The sequence below is a fragment of the Meriones unguiculatus genome (assembly GCF_030254825.1).
Source record: "Meriones unguiculatus strain TT.TT164.6M chromosome 13 unlocalized genomic scaffold, Bangor_MerUng_6.1 Chr13_unordered_Scaffold_34, whole genome shotgun sequence".
Lineage (NCBI taxonomy): Eukaryota > Metazoa > Chordata > Mammalia > Rodentia > Muridae > Meriones > Meriones unguiculatus.
The window spans coordinates 12620858-12633848 of record NW_026843646.1 but is presented as its reverse complement, the minus strand read 5'-3'; the positions used below and the strand labels follow the sequence as shown (position 1 = coordinate 12633848).

General features: G+C 43.3%; 1 pseudogene; it reads right to left on the bottom strand.

The window, feature by feature from the left end:
* The window catches only part of LOC132650923 (grainyhead-like protein 2 homolog), a 59366-nt pseudogene that overhangs the window by 20453 nt on the left and 25922 nt on the right, over positions 1–12991 (bottom strand).

The following is a 12991-nucleotide window of genomic DNA, read 5'->3' as shown; positions in this document are numbered from 1 at the left end:
GAAACGATGGGAAGCAAGAGCTATCAGAAAGATTTCAACAAACAGTGCACTAGAAGGGATGGGCCACATTTGCAAAATTACCATTTAGTCAAAGGCAGATCACAGGGAGAAAGGGAAGGTACAGAAGATGGGCTTGCAGGAAAAGGTGACCACCTGTTGCCCCTCTCTCCATTCTAGGTCACAGCACACGGGAAGGTCCCATCTCCTGCCCAGGGCGGCCCAGGCTGGGAAGGTGCATTGCCACCCCACAAACAAACATTATGTGCTTAGAATGAAGGACTGCTCTTACCCTTCTCGTTCGTCATCTGTGTTGTAATACACCTGTGGGGAAAACAAGAGGCTCATGTCAGACAGCATAAAACAGAAATCTGAATGAGTTGTCTGACTGTACAAACTATCTGTGAAGAGGAAAAAAGATACATTTGATTAGCAATGGTGTGTGTGTTAGATTTTATAAAGTAAATTCAGAAATGTGACTATTTCTAGCTTAAGCTGGTCTGATCTGATCAGGTTACTCTGGCTCTCTGCCAAATGCTGCTCCTGACAATAAGAAAATCTGTTGGTAAGATCTAAACACATTCTTTAGAAAGGCTGTGCTGGCTCCCGCGTGTTTGTTCATCAAAGCAGGCTTACCCTGGTTTCCCATCACCACAGAAATGTAAGGGTAAACTGTCAGCAAAGAAACTGGTGGACAAATATTTAACTGGGATGCCTATTTCACATATCAAATAGGGCCAGCATCCCTCAGGACTTGTGGCTCCTCTCAGCATACCTCACCCCAACCCCTCCTCTACACTCCTCTCTTGGCTGGACTTCCTGTTCCAACAGCATGTAACTCAGCCATTTTGGCTTTCTTTGCCTCTTGAACCTGGTGGCAGCTCTTGGCTTCTCTCTTACTTCTCTCTCCTCACCCGTTTAGTCAGCTGGCCGTGTTCAGCCTGGACTCCTCCCTCTGCCTGCTTTGTCCTTTACATATACAATAAAAATCTCCACACTTTAAGGGTAGCCACATCCTCCTCTTTTTATTTCAGTTTTTCATTCATTAACTCTCTTCATGCTCTAAAGGTCATGTGGCAAAAGGAAGCTCTCCAAGGACAAGTGTCATTAGGAACGAGCAGTGGCAAGCACAATCAGAATTAGAGAAACTGAAGCATCCTGCAGACAGTGCCAGACAGTGGTGGCACATGCAGGCAACCATCTCTCTCTCACACACACAGCCTTGCTGGCTGTCTTTTCTGGACAAGATACAATATTCATATTCTTTCCTCTTATATATTGGTTCCTATGTAATAAGACAAGATAGAAATGTTAAAATGAATTTTAGTAGAAATGTACTCCATGCAAAAAGTATGAATATATTTATTATCATATTATATCATGAACCGAGAAACAAATAAACACACACACTCATGCATATGCACACATGCAACCCCCCCCCCCACCATGATCCTCTGGTTGTACAGCTGCCTTGTCACTATATAAAACATTCTCCAGAAAAAGGAGAAGCTGCAAGATTGAGAAATCAGGCTGATGTCAAGTCCCAGCACTTAGAATGCGAGGGGACTTGAGTTTGTCATAATGCTCCTATTTCTCAAAACAATCCTTTCAGCTAAGGATTCTGGATTCAAAAGAAAACAAAACGAGGCAAAATTAAAGTCCCAATTAGTATGGCCAAAACAAACTCGGGCTGATGCTAAGAAACATCTTCTCTTTCTTCTCCAGTTTTCATTTCTCCCTTGGGAGAAGTAACCTTAAAGAGTAAAGGAAATAACATCAGCATCACCTGAGAACTCTGGAAACCTTCCCTTATAGAGGACCGGTCTTCAGTTAGCACAGGAAAAACCGTGAGCAAGGTCCAGTTCAGCTCCGTCAGCACTGGAGTGCTAGACCCAGCACACCAGTACCCTACTTTTAGTTTTTATTGAACAAAATCATAATTAATTCTCCTGTGGATGCATAGTTTTCATCATGAAATTTCAGTGTCTGCATAATCTTCCACAAAACTAAGCTGTCATAATGATTTAATTATTGAATATTTATTTGATTTCCAATCCTTCATTTCATTTGTAGATATAACCATAGGACTTGGCTATTGTGTTTTTGAAGGAAGATCTAACACTCTTTTTCCTTCAGATGACTAATGATTTATCCACTCAATGAGAACTACTAATTTGCTAAGGAAAAAATTGTTGACAAGATCTTAATTTCTCTCCTCTGGGCAAATGTATGTATGAAATGTATGAAACAGTTTTACCTCTCACCACTAGGTGGCGATATGTGCACTGACGGAGTCTGCTTCACAGACACCACAACTTGAACAGGCAGATGAGGAGCTTTCTCCTGTCCTGTTGTCAACAATGTTCTAATAACAGCTCACACCTTTCTTTGCCTTAGCATGCCAGTCTTTCCTCCCAAGACAATGTTTTCTGTAAAAACCTACTTTTTGTGTTGCCATTCCCCTGCTGCTTGAGTTTATTTTTGTGGCCTGTTCTGCGTACACACCAGCACACCCTGAGGAGGGCAGTAGGAGGCTGTGAGCAAAAGTAGTACCTGTCCAGTCCTCTGCAGGTTGGCAAAGTGAACATCTGGTATGAAGAGCACGGGCTGCGAGTGCAGGTCAGGCATGGTTTTGAAGTACGTGATGTCACTTTTCTTCTGTAAAGGTATGGCAGCCAGCTTCCCGTCAGAGGCTGCACGAAACCACAACAACCACAGAACAGGGCTATGCACACATGAACACTGTCAGCCAAGTCCATGATCCTCCCCCAAAGCTTTCCCAGCAGCCTAGATTATGCTTCAAATGCCCTTCCCCAGGCCCAAATAAACAAAAAGAGCATGGGATTCTGGGAAGTACAATGAGGGTGGAAGGCTCCTCCACTTCCAGCTGTCCTGTGTGTACCGCGGAGGACTTCTGTTTGCTTTCCATATCAACGCTGCCCCTGTCTGCACTGTAGGGGCAAAGCAGGCCACACCTGGAGCCTTCGTACCTTCCCCTGTAGCCAGCTTCTTCTGTCTCTTCAAAGGACCCTGCTGGCTACCATCAGCATTGGGGAGGGGTTGACTTACAGTTGTTGCACTGGGTTTGGGAGGCCTGGCCCTTCCCTTTCTTCCTATTCTGCTTTCTCTCTTCATCTCGGATTTTTCTTTCTGCTCCCTGATGGGGAAAACAGAGACCAAGCAAGGTATGTTTTCAGAGCATAAAAGAATATTCTCATTTTCTTTCTCTCTCTCACACACAGCGTGAAGATGGGAAGAGGAAGCCAGGAAGCCTCCTGCCTCAGCGAAATGAGAACACTCACAGATCTTCATGCTACATTCTGACCTGTAAGGCCAGCTCATCGGATTGCTGCCTCTTCCTGTCTCATGCCTACTCCATGAACTTGGCTTTTGAATCCATGGGGAAAGAACAGGCTGAGTTCTCTGGCCCAGTGTCACCTGCTGGGTAGCTCAGTGCTATTAATAGAACAGCCTAAGCACTGGCCCATGGCGTCCGCTCCTAGGCACAGACAGCTTTCAGGCAAGTGCCACTTCCCAGGGCAAGTTTTCCTCTGCCTATGGTTATGAATTTTTTCAAAAAATCATCACAGGAAGAAATAAAGGGGGCGTTTTTGTAGCCACACAAAGATGTGGGATCACTCTGCACATGAAATTATCGTATTTCCCTGTATGCTTGGAGATGGTGCTCACTCTACCACGTAGGAGAAACATGCATTCACTCACTTCTGTGCTCCTGTTCTTTGTAATTTGACTTCTTATTAGCCAAATTCAAGGCCTTCTCCTGCTCCACTACCTGATCAGCTGCCCCTGGTGTCAGCATCATTTGCTGTTCATATTTCTTTTGGGCCATTTCTTAACCTATTTTCCTCTCCTGATCCCAGAAAGGCATCCAGCACAGCTTCCTCCATTCTGGCTTCAGCAGAATTCAAGTAGACCATGAATTCACAATGCCCTACACAGGTGACATTCACAGGACACCAAGCCAAACCTGCTTCCTAGGTCCATGTTAACAGTCTGTTTAGGAAACAGTGACACACACCACATAAAGCACCCAGTAACCTGCACCCTTCAGACAAACCAAATACACTTTTGGTCACACTGACTCTTACTGGTCTTACTGACTCAGAGCAGAAAGCCAGACAAGACTAGGATACAGTGGGGACTTGGGTTCAGCAAGAGCACCATGGCTTTGGAGGGAGTTCTTGAAGGATGGGCCACTGCTGTTTTCCATAGATGAGACTCAGACAATCACAATGCACCTTTCATACCAAAAACTACCAAAGAACTAGCAGTTCTTATGCTATTTTACATTAAATTTTGAGGTGTCATTGATACTTACAGGTCATGGAAATCCACAGCAAGAGGGACAACATAGAGAAATATAGATACACCGGCTACAAAAAAACTCATCAAAATAACCCAGATTTTTGTAGAGCCTTTGTGTTTAAACAAAGAGAAATCAATTCTAAATGCCCCCAATAACACCTTGCTCAAACCAACTTCAAGTTTGGAGTGGGAAATGGCAACATTTTTTCTTAGATGCATACAGAGCACTTTGCCATGTGTTGGAAGCTATGTGTAATTCAGTATTCCATACAAATATGTATTATCTACCCCTATAAATTATAGTTCACTCAAGACACATCCCAAATTATACAAATTATTTTTTCATTGTCAAATTTTGTGTTCTTTTTAAGTATTAGTGTTATGTGAAAAACACTCATCATGCTGAATATTGCCCTGGTTAGTTTGTTGTGTTTTTGTTTTGTTTTATTTGTTTGTTGATCAACTTGACACAAGCTAAGGTCATAGGAGAGAATCTCAACTGAGAAAATGCCTGTGGAGCATTTTCTTGATGGATGAGAAAAGGCCCAGCCTGCTGGCAGTGGTGTTGGCCGTGGCACAGGCTCCTGGATCTAAGAAAGCAAGCTGAGCATGCCGGGGAGAGGGGGTGTGCAGGAGCAGGGCAAGTCAGTAAGCAGCTCTCCTCCATAACCACTGCCTCAGTTCCTGCCTCCAGGTTCCTGCTGTGAGCTCCTTCCCTGCCTTCACTCTGTGATGTGCCCTGGAAGAATAAGACGAAACAAGCCCACTCTCCCACCTGCTGCTTTTGGTCATGGGCTTTATCCCAGTGCTAGACGGCTAACTCAGACAGATAGTGCAATGACCTGAATGAGAACATTCTCCAGAGCCTGGTATGCAAACACTTGGTCCCCAGTTGGTGGTGATGCCTGGGAAGGTGGCAGGCTCATTGGAGAAAGTGCATCACTGGGGGTGGGCTTAAGAGAGTTTAAAACCTCACTCCACTTTCTCTCTCTGCACTATGCCTGCATCTCATCTTCCTGCTCCTACTTTCATGCTCACTTTCACACTGCTATGCCTCACCTGCCATGATAAACTCAACCCTCTGGACCCATATGGCATTTTATCTTAGCACGAGAAAAGTAACCAATAAAAATGGGTACAGCCCAAGAAATTTTACTTTTAAAGAATGGTTTTATTTGTGCTATTTCTGAGAATAGCCAAGAAAGAATTGTTTAAGAATTATCTATATCATCCTCCTCTTCAGGAAAACAGCAAACAGCGGATGGTGCAGAATACCTCTGGTCCAGGCTTGGAAGGCCACAACAGCTTCTGCAGAGGACTTGGCAGTAGCCTTGGGGACTGAGGTTATAATAGATGCTGTGAGGCTTCTGGAGGTAAAGCCAAAGACAAGGAGTGGATCCCTGTCACCAAGCTGGGCCACCTGGTCAAGGACTTGAAAATCGAGTTCCTGGAGACAATTTACCTCTTCTCCCCACCCATTAAGGAATCCTAGACCATCAGCTTTTTCCTGAGAGCATCCCCAAAAGATGAGATTCTGAAGATCGTGCCAGGGTAGATGCTGCAATGAGGACCCAGTTCAAGGCTTTAGTTGCTATTGGGGACTAGAATAGTTATGTTGGCCCTGGTATTAAGTGGTCCAAGGATATAGCCAATCAAAACCCGAGGGGCTATCATCTTGGCCAAGCTTTCCACTCTTTCTGTATGGAAAGGCTAGTTGGGGAACAAGATTGGCAAGCCCCACATTGTTCCATGCAGAGTGACAGGAAGCTGTGGTTCCACACTGCTGAGTCCCCCCCAACCGAGAGGCACTAGCATCATCTCTGCTCCTGTGTCCAGAAAGCTGCTAAGTATGGCCAGTATTAATGACCGCCAACATCAGACAGGGCTGCACTGCCACCCTGGGCAACTCCATCAAGGCCACCTTTCATGCCATCTCCAAGTCCTACAGCTTCTTGATCCTGGAACCTCTGGGAAAGACTGTGTTCATCAAATAACCTCATCAGGAATTCATGGACCACCTTGAGAAAACCCTCACCAGAGTTCAGAGGACCTAGGCTCCAGCTGTGGCTACCACATATGGGGTTTTATACAAGATCATAAAATGAATTAAGCGTATTTTTGGAAAAAAATTATATATGTGCAGTATAGTTTTCAGGAACTAGAAACACATTATACACTCTTGGGGAACTGTCATTCTCATTTCTAAATAAAGCTGTGATTTCAGTAAGACCCAAAAAAGCACTACACATTCAGTACAGACAGATCTGCCTCCACCAAGATCTTGCATCACTTTATTTCCTAGGAGTACTTGTCGCCAAAACTTCCAGAAAACATTACTTCTACACTTAGGGAAGAAGTCCATTTCATTTAAGAGGGCAAATTTGATGCAGCTGATGCAATTACAGTTAACCCATCCGCAAGGTCCTAAGACTCTTCTTCATGTGAGTTTCTTGACATTCCCCACTCCTTAACACTGCAATATACAGAAACCTATGTCATCACTCACTGCTTGAAAAAAATGCCAATCCATCATGCTTCATTAGGGCATTTAAAACAGGAACTATTAGGAATGTGACCTTTCTTATTGGCAAAGCGTACACGAGAGTGATCCATTCTGGGTTTTCAATGTTTAAAATCATAGCCATACAAGTAAATGGTTTTTCCAACCACCTTTTCCTAGCCTAAGGCCCCGCCATGTGACTTCAACAACAAAGCTTTGGGGCAGGTAGGGAACGTACACATTCCCCTTCTCATCCTTTCTCACTGAAAGGAAAAATAACTGAATGAAAATAGGTTTGTTTTTTTTTTTTTTCAATTGGCAAACAACTGGTATAATGAGCCCATTTTATCCCTTAAAGCCTCTTTTCCTCTAGGACATAGGCTCACAGCCACAGTGCAATACTCTCCTCCCTACAAGTTTGGGGTTTTGTGTGTGTGTTTGTTTAGTTTTGGGTTTTTTGAATGATCAGTAGTCACTCTCACATTCAGTGTATAAAGTTAGTTATTGATTCAAGGAGTCTGAACTGAGACAGATCTATGTCTGGACCCAGCTCCTCTGCTGCGTGAGTCCAGCCAAGTGCCTTTGACCCATGTGTATGTACTCACTGAGTGTTGCGTCAAATGGTCTCTGGGCTCTGGAGGCTACCTAACTGTCCCTCGGTTCTATAAGGGCTATACAGCTGTGCCTACAGTGCAATTCCAGTGGCTTTTATTATCTTCTCTTAACCATTTCCTCTCTGCTGTCACTTCTCTCGGCTCACAGGGATGCATTCATCCCTGTGCTATTTCATTGCTATAACAGGCAATTTAAAACAGACTGATGTAGCATTAAGAATGAAGGGTAGCATGGAATTAGCTACGGGCCTCTTTTCATTTCTCTTCTCCATCATCTAATCTGAAGTAGTCACCAGTGCATACCTATAAGCAGCCAGTGAGATTACACTGTCTTTGTTACCTCACTTGTTACCACACTTGTATGTGTGTTGTGTGCAAGTGTCCTTCAGTGTGTTCTGAGGCCAGAGAAGCATTTGGAATGTCCTCCTCTATTATGCCCTGACTTATTGCCTTGAGACAGGTCTCTTATTGAACCTAAAGTTTGCCATTTAAGCTACAGTGAGTGGCTGGACACCCACATGCCTCAGAAACAATCCCAATGTTACAGGAACATGCAATACACCCAGATTTTTATACTAGTGGTAAGGATTCAAATTTAGGGCCTTGTGCTTACATGAAAAGTACTCTTATCCACTGAGCCATTTCCCTGCAGTTTATTGAGCTTTTCAGTAGTCATCCTATGGCCACACTGATGGCTACATGTCTGCACTCTCCCCCATCACTCACCAATTTACAGATAACTGTGTGCCCTCCATCAGCATATCACCTGTGCTTTCACATTCCATGTCTAGAGTTTATTCTCTACTAGATTTACGGAGAAGCAATATTCACCAGAATTGGGATGTTATATTGTCGTTTAGGTTTTATTTGAAGTTTCTGTTTTTCTATATTCTTTACATTGGAGTTAATTGGGTCGAAAAAAAGTCCTTGGTTTACTTTATTCTATTCAGATAACTATTTTCTCCTGATATAGTATTACTGTTGAAATTTTTGATGATAAAAATATCCCTATTCACTTCTAATTATGTATTTTCCTTTAATTAAATGCCCAAAGAATAGTTTTCATCTTTTCAAAGTCTGATAGCTATGCTTTCTTTTTTTAACCCCCTGAGACAGAGTCTCACTGGCTGTCTTGGAACACACTACATAGACACGGCTGGTCAAACTTACAGACACACACCTGCCTCTGCCTCCCTAGTGCTGGGTTAAAAGGTGTGTGCCACTCTGCCCATCTGATAGCTGTTGCTTCATATTGTTTTCCTGAGCCAGTTCCCCCAGCACGGTATAAACACTCTCCCATGGTTCTGATGTACCATTTTTGCATTTGTTGTATTCTGTTGCTTGGGAGTTTGTTGTTTTTTTTCTTGGTTTGTTCTTCTCAATGACCACCGTTCTACAAATATTCGGCCATCTCTAGCTCTTGTCTGTGGTATGTTCACTCCTCTCTTTCATAATTTCCTTCTATTCTGCGCTGTTTTCCCACCTGCACCTCCTTATGACCTGTCACTGGCCTAGCCGCTAGCTGCTTCTCGTACATTATGGAATACTTCTGCTTCTATTGCAAGTTCTTGCCTGACCTCAAGCATAGGTCTATTCTTCATATACATGGTTTTCAAGCTTCCTGTTAGCGAGATTCATTGGCTCACTTTGAGATATTGGGCTATTTTTCATCTGCTGGGTGGTAGTAGCTTCATGATGTTCATTCACTGTTCATAAGGAAGTTGGTCTGACCTTAATCTTGTTTTTAATGAAATGCGGTTTTTTTTTTGGGGGGGGGCTATTTTCTGAGTCACGTTGGGCAACATGAGAAGCTAGGACAGTTCTCCCCTGAGGCTTGTAACCTACAATCCCTCTTCTTAAATGTTCACACAGTAATACAAAGAAGCGCACTGTTATTGTTGCTTTAAGGTGTATTCATTTTATTTTGGGGAGTGTTTTGTTTGCATGTGTGTACATGCACCACATGAGTGCCTGGTGCCCACAGAGGCCAGAAGAGGGTACCAGATCCCTTGGAACTGGAGTTGCCAATGGCTGTAAAGCTGTCAGTTACTGGAAACTGAATCTGAGTCCTTTTCAAGAGCAGCAAGTGTTCTTTAGGACTGAGCCAGCCCCTAGTCTTTTGTTTTATAAGGTGGCCTACTCTGTATATAAATACAGAGTATAGACTTTGAAAAGATGAAAACTATTCTTTGGGCATTTAATTAAAGGAAAATAAATAATTAGAAGTGAATAGGGATATTTTTATCATCAAAAATTTCAACAGTAATACTATATCAGGAGAAAATAAAGATATTTCTGTGTGCTTTCTATTGTTACAATAAAGACCACGGCAAAAGCAACCTGGAGAGCAAAGGGCTTACTTCTTCTTACAGGTGCAGGCCATCACTGAGGGAGAAAAACTCAAGGCAGGAACCTGGAGGCAGGAACAGAATCAGAGACCGTGAAGAAATGTCTCGTACTGGCTTGTTCTTCAAGATTTGCTCAGTTTGCTTTCTTATATACCCAGGATCTCCTGCCCAGGGCTAGCAAGCTAAGCCCTTAGTAAGCTAAGCCCTTCCACATCACCCATCAATCAAGAAAATGCTCCATAGACTTACACACATGCCAATCTGCTAGAGGAATTTTCTCGGTGGCCCTTCTCTTACGAGAAAACTCTCCAGCTGTGTGGCAAAAACTAACCAGGAGAGTGTCCCTTCCTATCTTAATTTTCTTTTGTGCTTTTCTTTCCTGGCCACCTGTTTGCCAATTCCAGCAGCTGATTTTACTCTTACCAGTTTTGCCCAGAACAGGGTTTTCCCCCTAGATCAGGGCTTTACATTGTAACTTCTCATGAAAAACAACATAGCAATATCAGTCCCTTTGCACACACCAGCCAGCTAGGGTCTTTAGAATTTTTTCCCCCAGCCCACCTCACACCCTGTCCTCAGAAGGCCCCTTGGTGCTTTCCAACGAGTGCCTTAGGCTCCGTTACTTGCCCTCACAGAGGCTGACCTCACACAGGCTGTCAAATGATCAGTACACGTGCTCACACCTGTGACCATCTCTTGTACCTGACCTTCAGGGTTGAAGCTTTCTTATTCTAACTATTCTGTTAAAGTTTATAGTAGCAATTATGGAGACGAAAGCACTGTGTGCTGTGTAAAAATGATGAACTTATTTTGTAGGCAAGGTTTCTAGTCCTGAAAGTTCTAGGTGAGGCCCCATGCAACTCAACAAATGGCCAAGATTGCAATGTGTGTTCTACAGTAGTGTCTACACCCAGCGGATATTCCAGATCTGTCATCTCAGCTGCACGCTCGGACCAAAGCACAGTATGCTACAAACTGAAGGTTCCCACACTTCACCCGCCATGTGCTGAAGCGAAGCCCTTAACGCTGGTGAGGTGATGAGGCTAATCCCTGATGTGACAGTGTCCCGTGAAAAGACACAGGAGAGCTCTTCTCTTTTTCTTCCATGTGAGCACAAGGAAATAACATGCCTACCGGCAGCCAGGAAGTCGCTCACAGGGACAGAACTCATAGCGCTGAGGTTTCCGTAGAGAGTACATTTCTATTGCTCACACCACCTAGCCTCGGGTATTTTGTTTTATCAGCCTGAGAGAACTAAGCCCCAGGGCAATGCCAGTCATTAAATTAATGGTAAAAATACTGAAAACAGCAAGAGCCAAGACAAAGGACAGTGGATGGATTGGTGACTCCCTAAATATCTAACAGGACTTGAGAATAAAAGACTGCCATGTCTCTGTGGTTGGCCGAGAACAGCGACAAGGGAGAAATGTCATTAAAAAGAACATCTAGCCATAACAGAACCTTTCTGACAAATTTGTCTTTACCACCTTGTCACAGAAGACCTTGATCTGGTGGTACGCTCTGTGGACGGGTTTATTGCTGCGGTTATTGTAACTGTATGTGTCAATCTGAATCATCAAAGGAAGTCCTTTCACGCCCTTCTGGGAGGAGAAATCTGTACTCAAGCAATTCACTGTGATGAAAAGCTGAAGGAGGCAGCAAAAGAAGAAAATTCACAAACTGCCATGCAGAGGACCTTCAAAGAGGGAGGCAGGCAGGCATGTGAAGTGAAAATCCTACACAAACCTATAAGGACAACTGATAACTGTTCAATACTCTCCCATAGAATCCTGCCAGATGCACAAAACATTATATGGCTGTAAACTTCTAAACAATTTGCTTTGATATTTGAACTTGAAATAGACAATTTAAATGACTGTCTAGAAAGAACATCACTATAAATGAGTTAACTATGTTATTTTCTTGGTATATTAAAATCGCCACTTCTGGGGCTACAGAAATGTGTCAGCAGTTAAGAGCACTTGCTACTCTTGCAGAGGACTAGGGTTTGATTTCCAGGACCCACACGGTGGTGCACAACTGTTGTAACTCCAGTTCCAGGGGATCTGACACCGTCTTCTGGCTTCTCTATGCTCCTGGATGCACGTGGCACACATACATACACTCAGGCACACCCACATACTAAATTAGTCAATTAATCTAAGAAGTTGACACTTCTAGTTATAACTTTCCCTAACCTCTGACCTGCAGGATAAAAAATAATAATAATGAGATAACTATTCTTTTTTAATAGAATAGCATTGAAACCCAGTTATGTTTTGTAAAACTTCCTTCCTTGACTGTGGAGCGTGAGGTCTGTCTGGAATAATTTCTTATTATTTAATATGACCTGGCACCTAATACAATGCCTAGAAAAGAACTCACTAAGCATTAGATAACTGAACTTACAGGAATCCCACTAGATTGCAAGGCAAAAGCCCCGACTTCAGCCTCTGGTAGCATTAACCAGCTAAGGGGCCTCATACATGTCACTCAATACTTGCCATGTTCAATGGTCCCGTTAAAGTGCCTGCAAGCCCTCTCCCTGAAAAAGAAAATCTAAATGCTAACCTACTCCACGTTAGTGAAGAAGAGGAGCTGGCAAAGGCAAGAAACGAAACAGGAGGGATTAAATAACAGCATAAACCTCCTCCTGTTAACAGGAAGTGGTGGCACACACCTGTAATCCAGCAGTCAGGGAGCTGAGTCAGGAGGATCATGAGGACCAGTGCATCCTCGGAATTATAGCAAGATTCTGAACAAACTAAATCCTCATCTTATAACATGTGGCATCAGGAAATGCAATAGAAAAACTTTTAAAACCTTCAAGCTAAAAAACAAACAAACAAACAAAAAATATACAATAGAAATGACATGATGCCAACAGGACAGAAACTCTAATCAGTTTTTGAGAGTTCTATTTGATTAACAGAATAAAAAACAAGTTTCACTGTAAAGGATTGGTAAAGACAGAGGATGAGTGTAAATGAGCTAAAAATGACCCTGTTCTACATAATGGTGGGTCACAGCCAAAAGATGGCATTTTCATAGTTTGCATCTACAATTCCCCCAGAGATGAGTGCTGTTAGAGGCTATGAAAGCTTTAGGAAGTGGCCTGGCTGGGAACTCTGTCTCTGGGTCCTATGTTATATAGCCAGCCCCTGGCTCTTGGCATGCTCTCTGCCTTCTGGTCCACCTTGATCTGA